Below are 18965 nucleotides of genomic sequence, written 5' to 3' on the forward strand. Positions count from 1 at the left end.
TTGCCTCTTCCCTCCCCACTCCACTGTCCTCCTTACAGTTAGATGTTAATTCTCTTTCACTGGTATATATATATGCATTAGATATACCGTGGTATCTCGGTTTTCGAATGTCTCCGTTGATTAACATTTTGGTTTTCGAACACTGTAAACTCGGAAGTAAATGCTTCAGTTTTCGAACACGCCTCGGAAGTCGAACATGCCACACAACTTACATTTTGAGTTTTCTGTTTTCAGGCTTCTGTATTGAGTATTTGGTTTTTGAACATTTTGGAACTCGAACGGTCTTCCAGAACGGATTACATTCAAAAACTGAGGTTCCACTATACATTCAGTATTGTAAAATCTATTCTTATAGTATTTTTTTCTTTGTATATCTGCCATGTCCATGATGTGTGTTTTTTGTTTTGCTTTGTGTTTCCTTCCTTTTTTCCAGTCTGAAGTTCGGTTCATTGTAGTTTCTCATCAGTTGCAAATTTCACCCCACCCTGAAAGGTCCTCACAAAACTGTTAAGTGCACATTGTTCCTAATATACACATTTTTATTTGCGATTTTGCCTGATATGCATATTTTTTTGCAGATGATTTCCACTAATATAATACATTTTGTATGCTGTTCTCTATAATCTGTTTTCATGCCCACTCTCCCCTAACATATGCATTTTTCGACAGGCATATCTCACTTATTATTTGGAGAACTGTACCCCAAAAATCAAGAAAGTGCAGATTTCAAAGTACAGCTGTATTTTAATTTGCATATTAGGGTGTGAGCATTCAGTAGGTTCACATTTTAGTTGAACCTGAGGCTAATTTCTATTGCATCCCCTCAAGCGAAACAAGTTCAGGAATTTTACTTGGGCATAGTGAAAATCTAGGAAGAATAGCTATTTAAGTTATTGATGTTTTTGTGCAGCTACACAATTTCAGATAATTGTCCAAATCTTAAAAGAATATATTAAGAAGAAAATAATAATAATAATTGTTGTGGAAGCCACCTCCCTATACGCCTGATGACACACTGGGGTGATATGGGGGTGGCAGGATGGCAACTCGGCTGGGCTGCCACCATGGGAACATCAATTTCTGTTTAAATTATAACAATTGATTATTTCAATGAAATTATGAAATTAGCATGTGTCAATGTTATGCACATATGTTACGCAGTGCTTCTTTTCAGCCGGAACTCACCAGAACTCAGTGGGCACCACTGTCATTATAAAAGAACAAGGGAAGTGTATGTACATGGTGAGTTCTGGCACCTCTTTTTCTAGAAAAATAGCACTGGCTATGGACATTGCTGTCTTCGATCTCATGGTCACTGCAGAATGATATGTGGGGAATCTACAACGACGGCCGCCTCACAAACTCTAGAAAGGCTGGATATGTGTGATGGGCCCCAGCATTAACCATGGCTAACTAAAGAAGCTGCTACAGCTGAACCTACTCCCTCCTTTTATTAAAGTTCATTCTTTCCTCATTTTTGTGCTTTACATCTAAGGAACCCAAATTCCTGGCAGTCTCTGCTTTTCGTATTTCAGCACCATTGAGATGGCTCGGCATAAGAAAGCAGTTCAGCCCGGTAGCTGGGCTTTTCACAAGGTTAAGCAGCACAGCCGTGACCTATAACAAAAGTGAACAAAGATATCAAATATTTGACTTGTATTGTAATTCTTCGCAGGCTGCTCCCATTAATCAGCAGAGATATCACCAGGCATTCAAAGGGACTTGGATAAGCACAGATTATTTGAAATCAAAGTATTGCGTAAAACACTTACAAATATATGAATGGCACAGGAAGCCACGCAGGACCTTGTTTATTGAAAAGGTGGCCCGAGCTCAGTGAGATGCGATTGAGGCAGCCTGAGTATTTATCCGCATGGTTTCCTTTCTGGCAGGTTAGAGCCTTTTATTTTTTAAATGAATTGGACCATACAGGTGAGGGGAACTAATAGTGGAAGTGGATGGAGCTGGAGAAGAAATAGCTTGTCACAACAGCATGCAGTGGGGTAAGGGGGGAGAGGGCAGTAGCCACGGCAAGGCGTGGTGTGATGGAGCCACGGTGCTGCTCTCCTGATATTGGCATTGCTGCTGCTTACCTGGACAGAGCTGAGCTGGGCTAATGGTGAGGTTGTGGCTGTGAGGCTTCAAAGGCAGGCATGCTGGATTGGCTGGTGGCAGTTCCACTGGTGTAGCTGCAGGACCCCACCTCACAACTGCCCAGCCCCTGTCCAGGTGAGCTGCAGTGACAACAGTGTTGGAAGGCTGGCTCCACCCCATATTGTGGGGGTGGGGAGAGAAGAGCAGGGCTTAATTCCCCTCTCATGTGCTATTCTTTTTATGTGAAAAACAATCCAACCTCCATTCCCCACTTCATCTGTGAATGGAGCAGATCAAATACACAGGTCTCCTCTTTGGCCCAAAGTGATTTGTAGTTGGAGATCTTTCTCACAGAGCCTCTCAACCTGTCACATAGGAAACTGGGGACACACCTGTGTCCTGTTCTCGTCTAGGGATGGAGGGGAAATTCGATTCAGTTCCCTTTTAGAGACAAACCCTCCAATTTGTGAAAGAATGTGTGAAGCAAAACACAGCCATCCTTTGAAGATTCATACTTCTCCAAATTCTGCAATGCTCCAAATTCTCCAGCTAAATAATGTATACTTGGGCAAAGTGTGTGTAGAAATGCATAGATACGTGATAGTACACTAAAATGAACTCTATTGGACAAAATTGCTTTGCACTGAATGTGCGTGGGTTTTAAAATTCAAATAGCTGCTGCTGAGGTGTGTGGGATAATTATTAGGAGAACAGCAGACAGGGGTGGGGAGCTTAACCCTTCCCAACTGCTGTGGCCCTGACCAATATCACTCATCTGAAGCTACTATTTGCACTGGGAAGAAATTCTCTCTTGAGACTGAAGACACAAAGAAGTAACAAAGATGTGCAAAGATCTAGCAACAGCCACAACATCAGAATAGTCATCACTTCACTCCAGTGAACAACATATATTTTTTATCCATTGTACTGCATATACTGTGCATGGTGTCCATGCAGATCTGAGCCCCAGGCTTATTACTCATCTACTCTTTGCACCTGTTGTTGGAATATGTGAAAAACTAATTTGAAACCAAAGGCAACCCAGCTCCATGGAATCCCACTGGCAGGAATCCAATTTGTTGGCCTGATGGCAGACTCCAGATTCAGAGGAATGTTTGAAAGGCAGGGATATGTGTTGACAACAATGCTTGATCTTCATGTCAAGAGTCGAATTAACACCATACTTCCACCCCAAGCAAGCATAGATCACTCATTGGATGTTGTCATAAATAAAGCTCTAGGGGCTGTGACATTGTTTTCTGAGTGCCTCTGCCCCTTTCTACTATGTTGTTCAAAGGCACCTGCTAACACATAATTGCCTCTCCTAACAATAGTGAACAAGAGATGCCTCGAGTAATTTGGTTCTGGATCCTGTTACACAATTGTATCCTTACTGGTCGGTCAACCGTAAGAGACATTTGATTGACTGACATAAATTTATCCGCATTAAATGTCTGAATGTATTCCACAGGAATTAAAACTTGCTTCAGTTCTGTCCAAAGGGAAAACAGGGAAAGGAATCAAAATGCTCTTGTTACATAAGTGTGGCACTAGGATTTTCGTCTAATACGGGCACTCTGTGAAACCTATTTAATTAGTTTTGACTGGAACTGCCATGTTTAGTCAGTAATTGACATCAAATAGGTGGTGTTTTACTATCCCCCCCATAGTCAGATTTTTCAGTTATTTTCAATTGCAGATGGGTGATGCCAGCTTAACCCAAGCATTCACTCCTGTTTATAAGAGAACAAAGGATGCCACTTCTAAAAACAATGCATGTTGTGTCCATCATCTAATCACAATCATTTGGCTCCTTAGAAGTACCAGCAGAAGATGGTTGGTGGGAGCTGATTCCAGCACTCATCTTCTCCCTTACACCCCAAATCCTTTCTAAAAGCTACTCCAGAGGATCAGGAAACCCACCTGAATGGAGCAGGCTGAACACTGCTGAAAATCAGGTGCAGGCAGAACCATGAGTGGGAGTTCTAGTCATGGAAGGTGTCTCTTCCCTGATATTTGGTGCCCCTCTTCCAGCTGTTTTCACTTCAGCTGGCCCCCTTCTGGAGGATCTTCAGTGTCCAAGACAAATTACAGTATTTCAGGGGCAGAAGGTGGGTCGCCTTCTGCTGGCACTTTTCAAAGATAGGGTTGGAGCAAGACTAAGCTACTTGCACTTAGTTCTCCTTCCATCGCAGTGCAGCCACTACTAACTTTTCACATTCCTTTCAATGGACTCCAAGGGCAACAAACTTAGTTTGGATGTTTTTTTTCTTTAGAACCATTTCTTCCCTCATGTGCAAATTTATACAGGTTTAATTGATTAAATATTCAGTTAAAAATGACCAAGGTTTCTTTCTTTAACCGACAGTCCAAGCCTAATTGTCTCTCACAGCATGCTGTGCTTGTAGGCAGATATTCAAACCACCACAATCCCACTCTCAATTTCCCATTGCCTTTGTAGGAAGATGTGAGTCAGAGACAGTTTGACCGTGGTGAACTCTTAACTACTTTCTGCCTCATGAGGGGATATGTATATGCTATGACAGTCAAAAGCAATTTAGAGCAGAAATTGAATGTCGATCAACTGACATGAACAAGCTAATTTGTTGGCACCTGGAGCACTGAACTATTTGCTTGTGTTACTTCAAAAAGGTTCATCCACAAGAAATATATGGGATCTAACCATAGGTAAAATTAGATTTTACCCATCTGAGGTTTCCAACCATGCAAACAGCTGTTTGGGTCATTTCAACACGGCTGGTTATAATTCATAACACTGGATATGCAAAATGGGAGAATTTGAGGATTTATCCCAGTATTAGGGGAATGGGATGCTTTAAAAGAAAGCTATGTAAGGATTGTAAGACCTCTGTTAAATGTTATATACCGGTACATTTCATCTGTTTAATAAGGCTTATGAAAGAGATGACCCTCATGGTCCCTTCCAACTCTACAATTCTATGAACTGTCTTTTTAAACTTGTATTGCTTTTATTGTCCCTGAGTTATATATTCTATTTCTTGATGTATGCCAGATTGATAACTTTTTTATAGAGTAGTAGCGTATAATTTTTCTTAATAAATACATAAACTAGATTGCTCATTTTTGTTTATTTTTTATTCACAGTGACTTTTGGTCTGGAGGGAGATAAATTTGAGCAATTTAAATCATTCCTGGGGGAGGGGCAGAAATATTTTAAAAACACCCTCCCTTCTTTCCTGTCCACAATTCTCATATTTTTACAGGTGGCGCAAAAAAGAAGAAGAAGAGGAGTGGGATGATACTGTCACATCCCGGGGGCAGCACATCCTGTGTTCAGAGGTTTCGCCTCTTCCAACACCACAATTAGACCTACTTACAATGGTAAGTGTTCTGATGACGGCAAAGGACATGTTGATAGGATGCATCCTTACCAAAAGGGATATTGGTAAAATGAACTGGAAGAGGCCGATGATTGAAATTTGAGTCATATCACATGTCAAAGTCATTAGTTACAAGAGATTATACCTTTGACCAGAGATAATGGCTAAATTCTAGTGACTAATCTGGAAAGGGCTGTGTATTTTCTAGTGCGTTTCTTTAGTTATTTGATACGTTTGTCCTTTTGAGCATGGAGTGAAAACAAGGAACTTTGTGATTAAGGGTGAAATCCCCTGGTTCCTGGAGATATGTCCTGGGGGCTGCCTGTGGGAGAAGGAGATCTGTGCAGGGAGGTGGTGGTCTGCCTTTGCAAGCATCCCTGTTGCAAGCACGGAAATATCCACCACTATGGCTGTTTGTAGTTCTCGAAGCTACGAGCATGAGTTTGACCAAACTGCGGGAGGCAGTGGAAGACAGAAGTGCCTGGCGTGCTCTGGTCCATGGGGTCACGAAGAGTCGGACACGACTAAACGACTAAACAACAACAACATGGCTGCTCCAATGGTGGTAAGGACAACATAGGGGTGGTAGAGAATAGAAGGTGTTGGATCTACTAGATTTAATGCCTGTCCATTCCTTTTACACACCCCTGGAGCTGGTGTACTTATAGTACCTCCCACTGGGAGAGGGATTATTACTTTTTTTATGCCCCAAAGTGTAGAAGAAAACGCTGCCCCACCAACCACCTTCCACTCTGCCAGAACAAGACTGTTCCTCTATCTTGGATCCTGCTTCCTCCAACCATTTTGCTCTGCCCTTCTGAGTACTCTCTGTTACCATGACATGCTGGATGAGCACACATGCATGTTTCATCGTTTGCAAATGTTAGCACATTCAAGCTACATCTGCAGAACCTATCAGCTGGGATGGGTCCCCTTCTTTGGTTCCTCTGATGTTGTCAGGCTGCTGCCAGAGACTCCCGGCCGGCTGCCCAGGAATGTACAAAGACAAGGAAAAGCTTCTTACCGTTCACTTTTTATTCAGTATTTACAGAGAGAGGCTCTAGAACCCAGCCTCTTGGATAATGGCATTGTCCCAAGTGAATCTCCACCTCCTGGTCTCTCCCACTTCCTCATTCGTCAATCTCATCGTCTCTCCTATGGATGCTGCTACATGCCCTCTGTCTTTGAGCTCTTTGCTCTCCTACTTTCAAGGCTCGCTGGGTTCTGGGGCGTGGGTGGGTCTGGAATGCTTTCTAAAGACACTGTGTCCATCAGCTGTCACTCCCCTGATGCTTTCTCATCCTCATCTCCCATTATTTCCCAAATTTCCCCCTTATCTGCCTCTGAGCTGTGACCTCCCTCAAACCCCTGTTGTAAATCTAAACAGTCTTCCTCTTCCTCCTCTCTGGAAGGGTCAAACTGGAGAGGCAGTCTCCACCATTCCTCCTTTGCCCAGTCCCTGAAAGATGTCCAAACATCTGGGGCTACTGTACCTTAGCACTGGGTGCATGCACACACATCACAAGAGAACATCCATTCTTCCTTAAGGTAGGGTATCTAACATGGATACAGGCAGACAGGCAGCTTGCAGACTTATAGGCTAGACAGTGTGGGACCAAGTTAGAAATTAGAAATAGAGCAGGGCTGAATAAACCGAGGCTCTTCAGATGTTGCTGAACTACATCTTCCACCATCGTTCACCATTAGCTATGCTATCTGGAGCTTATGGAGGACCATAGGTTCCCCAGTCCTGAAATATAGGGTGGATATCATTCTCCCAACAGTGTTGTTGTCGTTTAGTCGTGTCCGACTCTTCGTGACCCCATGGACCAGAGCACGCCAGGCACTCCTGTCTTCCACTGCCTCCCGCAGCTTGGTCAAACTCATGCTGGTAGCTTCGAGAACACTGTCCAACCATCTTGTCCTCTGTCATCCCCTTTATTACCATAGTGAGGGAAAGATGTCTGCCTATTGCTCAGTAGCATCAAATTGGACCTTCAGAATCACGTGACTTTTCCAAGCCAGGAGGAGGACCATGGACTACTGTGGAAATAGCCTCTATTTTCTCCTTTGGGGAGTGACTGCCTGGTCAACAGGGCTCCTGACATTTATGTGCATCTTCGCATGTACTAGTGGCAGGAATGTGTGTTAGCACAGCTTGGAGCAAACACTGTGGGTTAAAATAATATGACTTTGTTCTTTCTGCTCTACTGCTTTCTCCCATCATTTGGCGACGTTTAAAGGGAACAAGCTCCTGTTATTAAAATAGCTCTTGCCAGCCTCACTTGGTCTATTTCAGGGGCTGGTTCATTCTGACATATATAGGATACAGTGTCCTTGTAGAAACTGCAGCCACAAGAAGCAATCATTCAAAGTAAAACAAATTCCCGCGGAACCTAGAGCAATTCCTTTATACCACGTTCCCTCACACTCCTTAAAATAAATTGTGGCTATTGTTTTCCTTTGGCTTCCTCTGCTCATTGGGTTTGGTGTGTTTGTGTTTAGTGGTGAGACTGCTGACAGTACTGCAGTGGCATCATGGACCCCTGACCTCTAGAGTTATATATCTGGAGTAACCGTGAGAATAAAAATAAGCCATGTGTGGCTGCTTTGATTCTAGAGCTGAAGGCAGAACCAGACTCCATCTTCCATCAGTCCCAGCCCAGTATAGGCAATGGTCGGGGATGAGTTGCAGTATGACAAGTTCTCCATCCCTGCTCTAGAGGGATTCCTAATGTAAATGAGTCTGGATCCAGCCTGAAATCAATGGACTTGATCCTTGAAATGGTGTACCGGTTGCCTGCAAATTATCACTGGCTAGGGCAGTGGCCACATGAAAACAACACAGGGATATAAGGCAGTAGTTCACTAATGGAATTAATGGAATGAATATTTGCCTTATTTTTGGATACAAATCCTCTGGCCTAGATGACCAGGGAGGTGGGTGGTGAAGGCACTCCAAGTACTGTCTCCTTTTCTTCAGTGGTATTGTGAACTGTGGCCTGAAAACACGAAAGCAACAGAGCAATCCAATTTAACCCATCTTCCACCCCCCAATCTGCTGTGCTGGAGTGTGTTTGGATGTGGCAGAGGCATTCCTCCACCTGGCCCTGCTGGGGTTGCCTGCTGCCACCATGGAGGTCCACACCATGCCTGCCAAAAGTGTGGGCAGAAGCTACCGCCAGCTTACTCCTGCCAGCAATAAGAGACAGGCTATTTCTGGGTGGGGAAGGGCAGAGCTGGACTTGCCAAAGATCTTCTGGAACTTAAGTCAGTCCAGCTACTAGTGACCGATTTGATTTGGGATTTTCTGCAAAAATAGGAGAGACCCACCCCATGGCTGGCGTGTATGGCTCTTCTGATCTTAGCCCAGTTGCTCCCAGCTGGGAGTTAGGATTCCTCCCTTAGTCTGATGCTGACTTCTGTTTCCCCAGCCCCCTCCAGCTGCTTTTTCACTATTTCATGCTTTACTTTGTTTTTGTTTTTTAATATACTTATTTTTTATACACAAGCCAAACAACTCTGTTATGGGGTGGGGCATACAAATGTCACAAACAAAGCTAAGGAGATAGTGATGAGCAAAAATCAACACTGCAGAGAGGTGCTTGGTGGGAGTTCTGAGCAAAGTCAACTGCAATTTGTCGGCAAGTTTTGCAACAGCACCTCTTTGTTTCCTAGCAACTTAGATGATTTTTCCACACAGAGCAAGATATTTAAGAAATGACTATACAGGTGCATGAAATGGTTTGGCAGGTCACGGAGGGCATGCACTTGGGTGCGTGAGAGTCTTTTTCAGAATTTACGACATGTACCGATTTGACATTTAATTGAGCGTTTGGCCCCAGTCACAAGAGAACAGTAGGATGGGCTTGGAAAACAACAGTTTATCCACCTTAACGGGAAAAGGCAAAGTGAAGGCAAGCATTGGGAAACCTGAGAGTTGCTGATAACTTTTTTTGTTCTTTGACTGAAGTATATCTGTAGTTTTAAATCAGCCTGTGGAACATTTTGCCTGATGGGACTACATCAGAGTGACTAGTGGGGTAGAAGAGTGACTAGTGGGGTGCCACAGGGTTCTGTCTTGGGCCCGGTCTTATTCAACATCTTTATCAACGACTTGGATGATGGACTCAAGGGCATCCTGATCAAATTTGCAGATGACACCAAACTGGGAGGGGTGGCTAACACCCCAGAGGACAGGATCACACTTCAAAATGACCTTGACAGATTAGAAAACTGGGCCAAAACAAACAATATTAATTTTAACAGGGAGAAATGTAAAGTATTGCACTTGGGCAAAAAAAATGAGAGGCACAAATACAAGATGGGGGACACCTGGCTTAAGAGCAGTACATGTGAAAAGGATCTAGGAGTCTTGGTTGACCACAAACTTGACATGAGCCAACAGTGTGACGCGGCAGCTAAAAAAGCCAATGCAATTCTGGGCCTCATCAATAGGAGTATAGCATCTAGATCAAGGGAAGTAATAGTGCCACTGTATTCTGCTCTGGTCAGACCTCACCTGGAGTACTGTGTCCAGTTCTGGGTACCACAGTTCAAGAAGGACACTGACAAACTGGAACGTGTCCAGAGGAGGGCAACCAAAATGGTCAAAGGCCTGGAAACGATACCTTATGAGGAACGGCTAAGGGAGCTGGGCATGTTTAGCCTGGAGAAGAGGAGGTTAAGGGGTGATATGATAGCCATGTTCAAATATATAAAAGGATGTCACATAGAGGAGGGAGAAAGGTTGTTTTCTGCTGCTCCAGAGAAGCGGACACGGAGCAATGGATCCAAACTACAAGAAAGAAGATTCCACCTAAACATTAGGAAGAACTTCCTGACAGTAAGAGCTGTTTGACAGTGGAATTTGCTGCCAAGGAGTGTGGTGGAGTCTCCTACTTTGGAGGTCTTTAAGCAGAGGCTTGACAACCATATGTCAGGAGTGCTCTGATGGTGTTTCCTGCTTGGCAGGGGGTTGGACTCGATGGCCCTTGTGGTCTCTTCCAACTCTATGATTCTATGATTCTATGATCTTTGAAATGTGCTGCTGCTGCTTGCTTGTCTGGCTGGAGAGAGGTGTGTTTAGAACCCTTTGACTTCTACTTGAGTTTTCACTGAAATGAGGCTGCATTTTAATGTTTTAATGTTGTATTTTAATCTTGTTTTTTAAGTTGTATTTCAATTAATTGTTTTTATATCTGGTGTTACCCGCCCTGAGCCCGGTCTTGGTTGGAGAGGGCGGGGTATAAATATTATTATTTATTATTATTATTATTATTATTATTATTATTATTATTATTATTATACGTGGCTGGCATGTAACCTACTGTACAGAGGTAAAAGTAACATCTCTTCCTCCACCCATTATTTGCCTCTGGCCCCACAATCTACTGGCATTCAGCCCTCAGGCTGAAAATGGTGCCCAATCCCTGCCCTAGTTGTCTCATAGCCCTTTGACTGGAGATGTCAAGGATTGAACCTTGGATCTTTGTCCCTCAGCTCTGATCAATAAGCACATGTCTCTTTATCCATGACCACATGCACGCCTAGGAAATGACGGCTGAAGTTGACGTCCTGCTAAGGCCATGCTGCTTAATGTTTGTCAGCCAAGGAGCTACGTGCAGGTTATCATGCAATCCTCAAAATGGAAGGAAATGTCATCTCCAGTGAGGAGGCCAGGAGGGGAAAGGCTTCTAGAATGGAGGGTGTGGCTTTGAGGCAGGTTTGAGCAAAGGCATCTCCAGTCTTAGTAGGTCTCACAGTGTCAGTTGGCAAATCCTTTGATTGCCTAGGGTTGATTTTGAATTCTAAGGAACTTGCTCGAATTATATCCAATTTTATACCTTGACTCACACTGTGGGGCCAAGGCAACTAACTGATTAGGGCGTCATAAATCACCCAGTACCCTACACCTAGTAAGGGGCCGAACAATATAATCCTTAGAATTAGAGGGAGGTTTCTCATCTATGAGAGGCACAATTTACTACTATTGTATAAAGTCAGCCTCTGGAAGAAGTAAATTAAAGACACTTCCAAATTGTATTTATTTAAAGATAGATCAATAGATATTGAATGCTTGCAGCATATTGGTGGGTACCTAAGGCCTACTTAGATTGGAGGCTTTTCCACACTGGAGTTTATTGTATGCTTGCAGCTGTTTGTGTTCCCATTTATTTTGGGTAGTCCACATGGCATTGCCCTTAAACAATACAGCCTCAATACTTTCCCTCTGTAAATTCAGGTTTATCCAATATGGGGAAAAACCAGTAAGCTGGGGAAGATTAGGCTCCACACCACTCCTCTCAAGGCCACAGATAATTTGGTTTGATATTTTGGGTTGTGTGGGTCGGTTGTCACTTTTGGCTACTCTCTTTCCCATGTCCACTACTTCCTTCATGTTTTCATTTCTTTTCTGGCAATGCTCGTAACTATTTATGGCGTGGTTCTGAATGGGGGAGCAATAGATTTATAGATCCCTCAGATTTGCTCTGTGGAACGCCCTCCCACCAGATGTCAAAGAGAACAACAACTATTAGACTTTTAGAAGACATCTGAAGGCAGCCCTGTTTAGGGAAGCTTTTAATGTTTGATGCATTACTGTATTTTAATATTTTGTTGGAAGCCGCCCAGAGTGGCTGGGGAGGCCCGGGCAAATGGGTGGGGTATAAATAATAAATTATTATTATTGTTGTTGTTGTTGCTCAAAATCAGAAAATGCAGACGTGCTGAGAAATTACAGTTGCCTGAATGTGTGCTTCTGTGCACCTTCTGGGTGGGGAATTCTTTTAAAAACAAGAAAGTACCTGTTGGCACTTAATCAGCATAGTAGAATTAACAACTTAAAAGGTAGGGACAAACAGAAAAGGGAACGCCTACTGATATGAATGGGAGAGACCAAAGTTGTTCCTCATACAAATTCAAGTATACTTTGGTGTGGATTACTCCAGTCTAATTCAACAGGAGAGCAAGTGGATTAACAGCTGAATAAGGCTCAAATGTGACAAGCTGCTAGTTTTCCTGGAGGTGGTAAATGTGCATGTGCATTAGACCACTTCAGATGGAATGTGGAAAGTCTTAGAACTGAATGATGAGTCTTAAACATTTTTTTAAAAATCTGAACTCCAGAAACAAATATGTCTGGATAGAATAGAATAGAATAGAATAGATTCTTTATTGTCATTACACAAGTGCAACATTGTACAAAGTGCAACGAAATTGGATGCCATCCCTTAAAACATCAAAAGCAAAACAACAACAACAACCAAACAAACCACATTCCAGCCACACCCACACCACACCCATCAAACTCCCAGGTCACACTATCGAGTTACAGCATTCAAAAAGGCCACAGCTCTTGGGCTTCCGGGGGCGGCGCGAAACTGTAATGGCGGTCCTCTTCGAGCTCTGAAGAGGGGCTCCGCGGAAAAGGGTCGTTCGCTGCGGCATAGCGACGACCCATTAAGATAAACCACGGGTAGAGTGAGCCCGTGGCCGTGGGACTCGGCGGGCACCAGAAGCTGCTCCGAAAACACAGAAGGGACCCCGTAAGGAGACCCGGAGTGAAGGAGGGGTAGCGGTGCTGTGAGTTCATCGCTCTTTCCGCGGAAGCGAAGCCGCGCGGCTGTTACAGATGAGCGCTGATCCTTCTTCCTAAAATCAACGCTAAACTGCAAGCAACATACCCGTGAGTAAAGGGGTTTAAAATTTGGCAAAAGAAATTCGGTTAATTTGGCTGAAAGCGGGAGACGAGAAAAGGGAAGTCCGTCTTCCGACATTGCTGACAAGATCAAAGCAAAGCTTTTAGAAACGGAAGCGTTCGAAACGGGACTGTGGGAAGCTTAAACTTTTTCGTGCTATAAGATCTGCTTATCTTATTGAGCTGAAGGTGGAAATGGACATTGATTAAAAGAAGCAGTAAATGGTGACTTTCCTCCTATCTTTTTTCTCCTTTGGGCTGTGTTTTTAAAGAGCCAGATTGTCGGGCTGCCAGAGAGAGAGACTGTGTCAAACTGCGGAAACAGTTGCAAACAGTTAACAGTTAACAGTTGCAAACTTTGCTGGAAAGTAACTGTTATATTTGAGCAGAAAAGATTGATTGGGATACTGTTACAAGCACCTTTCATGAAACTTGGCTGATTTATAAAAGGTGCTTTGGGAAATCTTGAGTTTTTGAAGGGACTTTTGGACTAATGAATTTACTGCCTTGAAACAATTTGGAACTTTAATGGCGGATTACTTCCTTCTTTGTCTTTGAAACCGGGTGGCACTCCCCCTACAGGGCTTTCGGATTATAAAATCCTGGGAACTGATTTTTGTTTTGAATTCCATCTCACTGGTTGTTTACTCCTGAATTTGTCTTTCCCATGGAACAATAGACAATTTGACCTTGAACATTGACAGATGTGTAATGAGTGGTGCAGGGAGAACAAGAGCATCTAAAGCAAAGGAAACTAAAGAGGCTAAGGAAAAAGAAAAAGAAAAGGAAAGAAGACCAGCACAATTTGTACAAACAACATTGACCCAAGGACGCCGTTCGTCGGTTCCAGCTGTACTGGTGTCCCATAGAGAACAAGGGGAAATAACTGAGAAGTCCACTGAGGAAGATATGGCAGCAGGTGGGTCAGATACACTATTAAAACAAATATTGGAGCAACTATCAAGTTTAAACCAGAAGGTGGACGATCAGTCTGTGAAGATAGATAAAGCAACTTCCTCGATCCAAAAATTGACTGACCAAGTTTCCCAGCACACGCAAGCTATAGAGAAATTGCAAGGAGCAACAGCGGAAAATCGAGAATTAGCTGGAGAAGCAATCCAGAAAGTGGGAGTCCTACAAAAAGAGGTTGAAGAAATTAAAGGAGAAGTTAGGCCCCTGCACAAACAGGTGGGTGAACAACAAGTCTATCTGTCAATGGTGGAACTGAAAAATCGTGAGAGCAACATCAAATTGAGAGGTATTCCGGAACTCGAGCAAGGAGACTTGATTGGATACTTAACACAGGAATTCTCGAAGTTCTGGGGTTTAAAGGAAGATACAGATTTTAGGATTGTCTCAGCATATAGACTGGGAAGACTGGTAAGGAAAGACAGATCCAGAGACTGTTTGATAACTTTAAGAACAAAGGAAGAGAGAGACAAGATCCTAGGCCTTCATTTCAAAAAAGCAATTGAAATACAAGACAAAAGGGTGGAAATTTACAGAGATATCCCGAGGCAGCTGCTGGACCTTAGAGCCACCTATACAGAATTAGCAAAATTGCTGAGACACAACGCAATTCCCTATAGGTGGGAGTTTCCACAGGGATTATCCTTCACCTACAAAGAAAGGAAGGTTAAAATAAGAACACCTGAAGATAACCAAAAGTTCCTTCACGACCACGGAGAAGATCTCCAAAAAGGAGCGAATTGGCTTCCAGTTTTACCAGCACCAGTACCGCCCGGAAGTGGGCCAACGCCTATACCTTCGGGATCTGAGCAAAAGGAAGACACCCCATCTTAAGAACATCTTAAATAGAACAGGATGTCTCTGCAGCTACTTAGTTGGAACATAAATGGCGGGAATTCTCCGGAAAAAAGGAGAAGGATATTTCATATCCTAAAAAAAGAACAATTGGATGTAATATGTTTGCAAGAAACACATGTGACTAGGCTCCACAGGAAAGTATTAATCAATAAAAGACTTGGCCAAGAATTTATCTCATCAGACAAAGTTAAAAAAAGAGGTGTTGTAATTTATGCAAAGGAGAACCTGTCGCCAAAATTTTTGTTTAAAGATGATCATGGAAGAATTCTCGCAATTGAAATTCAAACACAAGGAGAAAAGATTTTGATATTAGGAATTTACGCGCCAAATGATGGAAAATCAGAATTCTACAAGAAGCTGCATGAGACAATGATGGACTATTTGGACTATGCCAATATTATTGTGATGGGAGATATGAATGGGGTGGTGTCTACAAATATGGACAAATCCCAAAATCAAAACTTAACAACAGACGGCAGACTCCCTAAAACTTTCTTTGAAATGACAGACAATATGGACTTGATTGACATCTGGAGGACAAGGAACCCCTTGGGTAAAGAAGGAACCTTCTTTTCTGAGGCCCACTTGTCATGGACACGAATCGACCAAATTTGGATATCTAGAGGGCTGGCTCCGAAAACGAGAAAAGTGGAAATCTGCCCAAAAACCTGCTCCGACCATAATGCCATAAAAATGGAACTGAGACTTTTCCCATCTGGATCCTTCAGATGGAGAATGAATGACACCTTGTTAAGAGATCAAGAGATTGTGAAGAAGGCCCAAAAAACACTAAAGGACTACTTTGAAATAAACTTGAACACTACGGTGGAGAAAAGAACAATCTGGGATGCAAGTAAAGCTGTAATGAGAGGGTTTCTGATTCAACAGAATTCGATAAAAAGAAAATATTGGAATGGAAAAAAAGAAAAATTTTTAGAGAAAATAAGTGAAGGAGAGAAAAAGCTGAGAATCAAACTGAAGTCTAAGGAGGTGCTAAGAGAGATCAAATTTCATCAAGCACAATATTCGAAACTGATCAATCAAGAGATTGAGTGGAAAATCAAACAAATGAAGCAGAGATCGTTTGAATCAGCAAATAAATGTGGAAAGTTGCTGGCTTGGCAGTTGAAAAAAAGACAAAAGTTAAATACGGTTACAAATTTGGAGATTCAAGGAAAAATAGTTCAGAAACCAGAAGAAATAAGAAAGTGCTTCCACAGATACTTTAAAGAGCTCTACGCACAGGGGCCTCAGAAAGAATCGGAAATGGACCAATTTCTGGAAACAAATGGACTACCTAAAATAAGTCAAGATAAAAGATCAATTCTTAACAGCAAAATAACTCAACAGGAAATTGAAGGTGCCATCCAAAACATGCAGCTGGGCAAATCTCCAGGCCCGGACGGACTTACCTCCAAATATTATAAAACTTTGAAGGATTTCTTGATACAACCGTTGTTGGAGGTTTGTAACCAGATTATGGAGGGGAGGAAGGCACCGGAAACGTGGAAAGAAGCATTTATCACATTGATTCCCAAGTCAGAAAGGGAAAAGACTCAGCTTAAGAACTACCGTCCCATCTCACTCCTGAATGTGGATTACAAAATTTTTGCAGACATTTTAGCATGTAGACTTAAAAATGTATTAAATGAAGTAATTCACAAGGACCAAGCAGGCTTTCTCCCTGGTAGACACATGTCGGACAATACCAGGAACATTATTGATATATTGGAGCTGTTGCGAATTAGAAACACAAGGGCTGCTTTAATCTTTATTGATGCGGAGAAAGCATTTGACAACATTTCTTGGATGTTTATGAAGAAGAACTTGAAAGGGATGGGAGTGGGACGGGGGTTTGAAAATGGATTAGAAGCAATTTATTCAGAACAAAAAGCTAAACTGATAGTGAACAATGTGGTATCGGAGGAACTTCAAATTGAAAAAGGGACACGACAGGGGTGCCCTCTATCCCCTCTGCTATTTATTTCTGTTCTGGAGGTATTGCTGAATATGATTAGGGGGGACCAGTTGGTGCAAGGTATAGTGGTCGGAGCGAAACAATACAAACTGAAAGCTTTCGCAGATGACTTAGTCTTGACATTACAGGAGCCAGAATCTAGCACAAAAAGAGTTTTGGAACTTATCTTGGAGTTTGGTCGGGTGGCGGGATTTAAGTTAAACAAACAAAAAACTAAGGTTTTGGTTAAAAATCTGACACCTACAGAGATAGAGGGGTATCAGAAAGAGACAGAGTTAAGTGTGGTTAAAAAAGTGAAATACCTGGGAGTATCCTTGTCCACTAAAAATTTAAATCTTTTCAAAGATAACTATGAAAAATGTTGGTTGGAAATTAAAAAAGACTTGGATATTTGGTCAAGATTGAAACTTACCTTGTCAGGCCGAATCGCAGCTATAAAGATGTGTGTTTTGCCAAAAATGTTATTCTTATTTCAAACCCTTCAGGTCGTGGACAGAATGGAATGCTTTGGAAAATGGCAGAAGGATATTTCTAAGTTTGTCTGGCAGGGCAAAAAGCCCCGAATAAAATTTAAAATACTGACTCAAAAGATAGAGGGGGGTTTGCCCTGCCGGATTTAAGGTTGTATTATGAAGCTGCAGCCTTCTGCTGGTTGAAGGATTGGTTTCTGTTGGAAAACACCGATGTCCTAGATCTGGAAGGGTTTGATAATGTGTATGGTTGGCACGCATATTTGTGGTACGACAAGGCGAAGACTCATAAATTGTTTAAAAACCATATTGCCAGAAAATCAATTTTTGCCGTCTGGATGAAGTACAAGGACCTATTAGAAAGTAAGACCCCGAGGTGGTTATCACCCGTGGAAGCCAAGATTTCTAAAAAAAGGCCCAATATGGAGGCCTACTGGCCAAAATATTGGGAATTGATTGAAAGAGTTGGAGATAATTGGAAGCTCCAAAGCCAGGATAAACTAAAAGGTAAGGTGCGAGATTGGTTGCATTATGCTCAAATCCAAGAGGTATTCAAAATAGATAAAAAAGTGGGTTTCCAGTTGGAGAAATCGAAACTGGAGACGGAGTTACTAGAACCAAAGACTAAGGTACTTTCGAGGATGTATGACTTGCTGCTTAAATGGAACACACAGGATGAGACAGTTAAATCTGCTATGATAAAATGGGCACAGGATGTAGGACACAACATTATGTCTGAGGACTGGGAAAGGTTATGGAACACCGGTATGAAATTCACGGCATGTAGTGCCTTGAAAGAGAATATTATGAAAATGGTATACCGGTGGTACATGACCCCAGTCAAGTTGGCTAAAATATATCATCTTTCTGATAATAAGTGTTGGAAATGTAAGGAGGCAGAAGGGACATTCTTTCACCTCTGGTGGACCTGCCCGAAAGTAAAGGCCTTTTGGGAAATGATACATAATGAGCTGAAAAAGGTATTTAGATATACCTTCTCTAAGAAACCAGAGGCCTTTCTCCTGGGCATGGTGGACCGGAAGGTGCCAAAGAAGGACAGAACTTTGTTTATGTATGCAACCACAGCAGCTAGGATTCTCATCGCTAAGTTCTGGAAAACACCAGATTTACCCACACTGGAGGACTGGCAGACGCAGTTGATGGACTACATGGAGTTGGCAGAAATGACTGGCAGAATCCGAGATCTGAGCGAAGAAACAATGGAGGAGGACTGGAAAAAATTTAAGGACTATTTGCAAAAACACTATAAGTTGTTTGAATGTTAAGATAGCGCACGATTAAGAAACGTTATGCTTCTGCAATTTATTTTAAGCAAATGATAAAGTAAGCATTGATGGAGAAAAAAAACGAGACATATTTGAAACAAAATATTATGTTTATTAAGAGTCTTAAAACTAAATTACAAATTTTTGAAATTGGTAACATAATATATTTAAAGGTATAAATTAGATGGGAAACAAGATAACAAATTGCTGAACTGGCTAGAACAATGAATGCAATGCTGAGAGGATGTG

At 42.3% G+C, this 18965-nt stretch overlaps 1 long non-coding RNA gene across 1 annotated transcript in view; it reads right to left on the bottom strand.

The window, feature by feature from the left end:
- Positions 1 to 1114: 1114 nt before the first annotated feature.
- Positions 1115 to 18965, bottom strand: part of LOC308582626 — a 51070-nt gene continuing 33219 nt past the window's right edge. Inside the window, exon 3 of the long non-coding RNA XR_014005777.1 lies at positions 1115 to 1617. This is a non-coding gene — a long non-coding RNA (uncharacterized lncRNA). The remainder of the gene's footprint in view (positions 1618 to 18965) is intronic.

Source organism: Podarcis bocagei, assembly GCF_964188305.1.
Source record: "Podarcis bocagei genome assembly, chromosome: 3".
Classification (NCBI taxonomy): domain Eukaryota; kingdom Metazoa; phylum Chordata; class Lepidosauria; order Squamata; family Lacertidae; genus Podarcis; species Podarcis bocagei.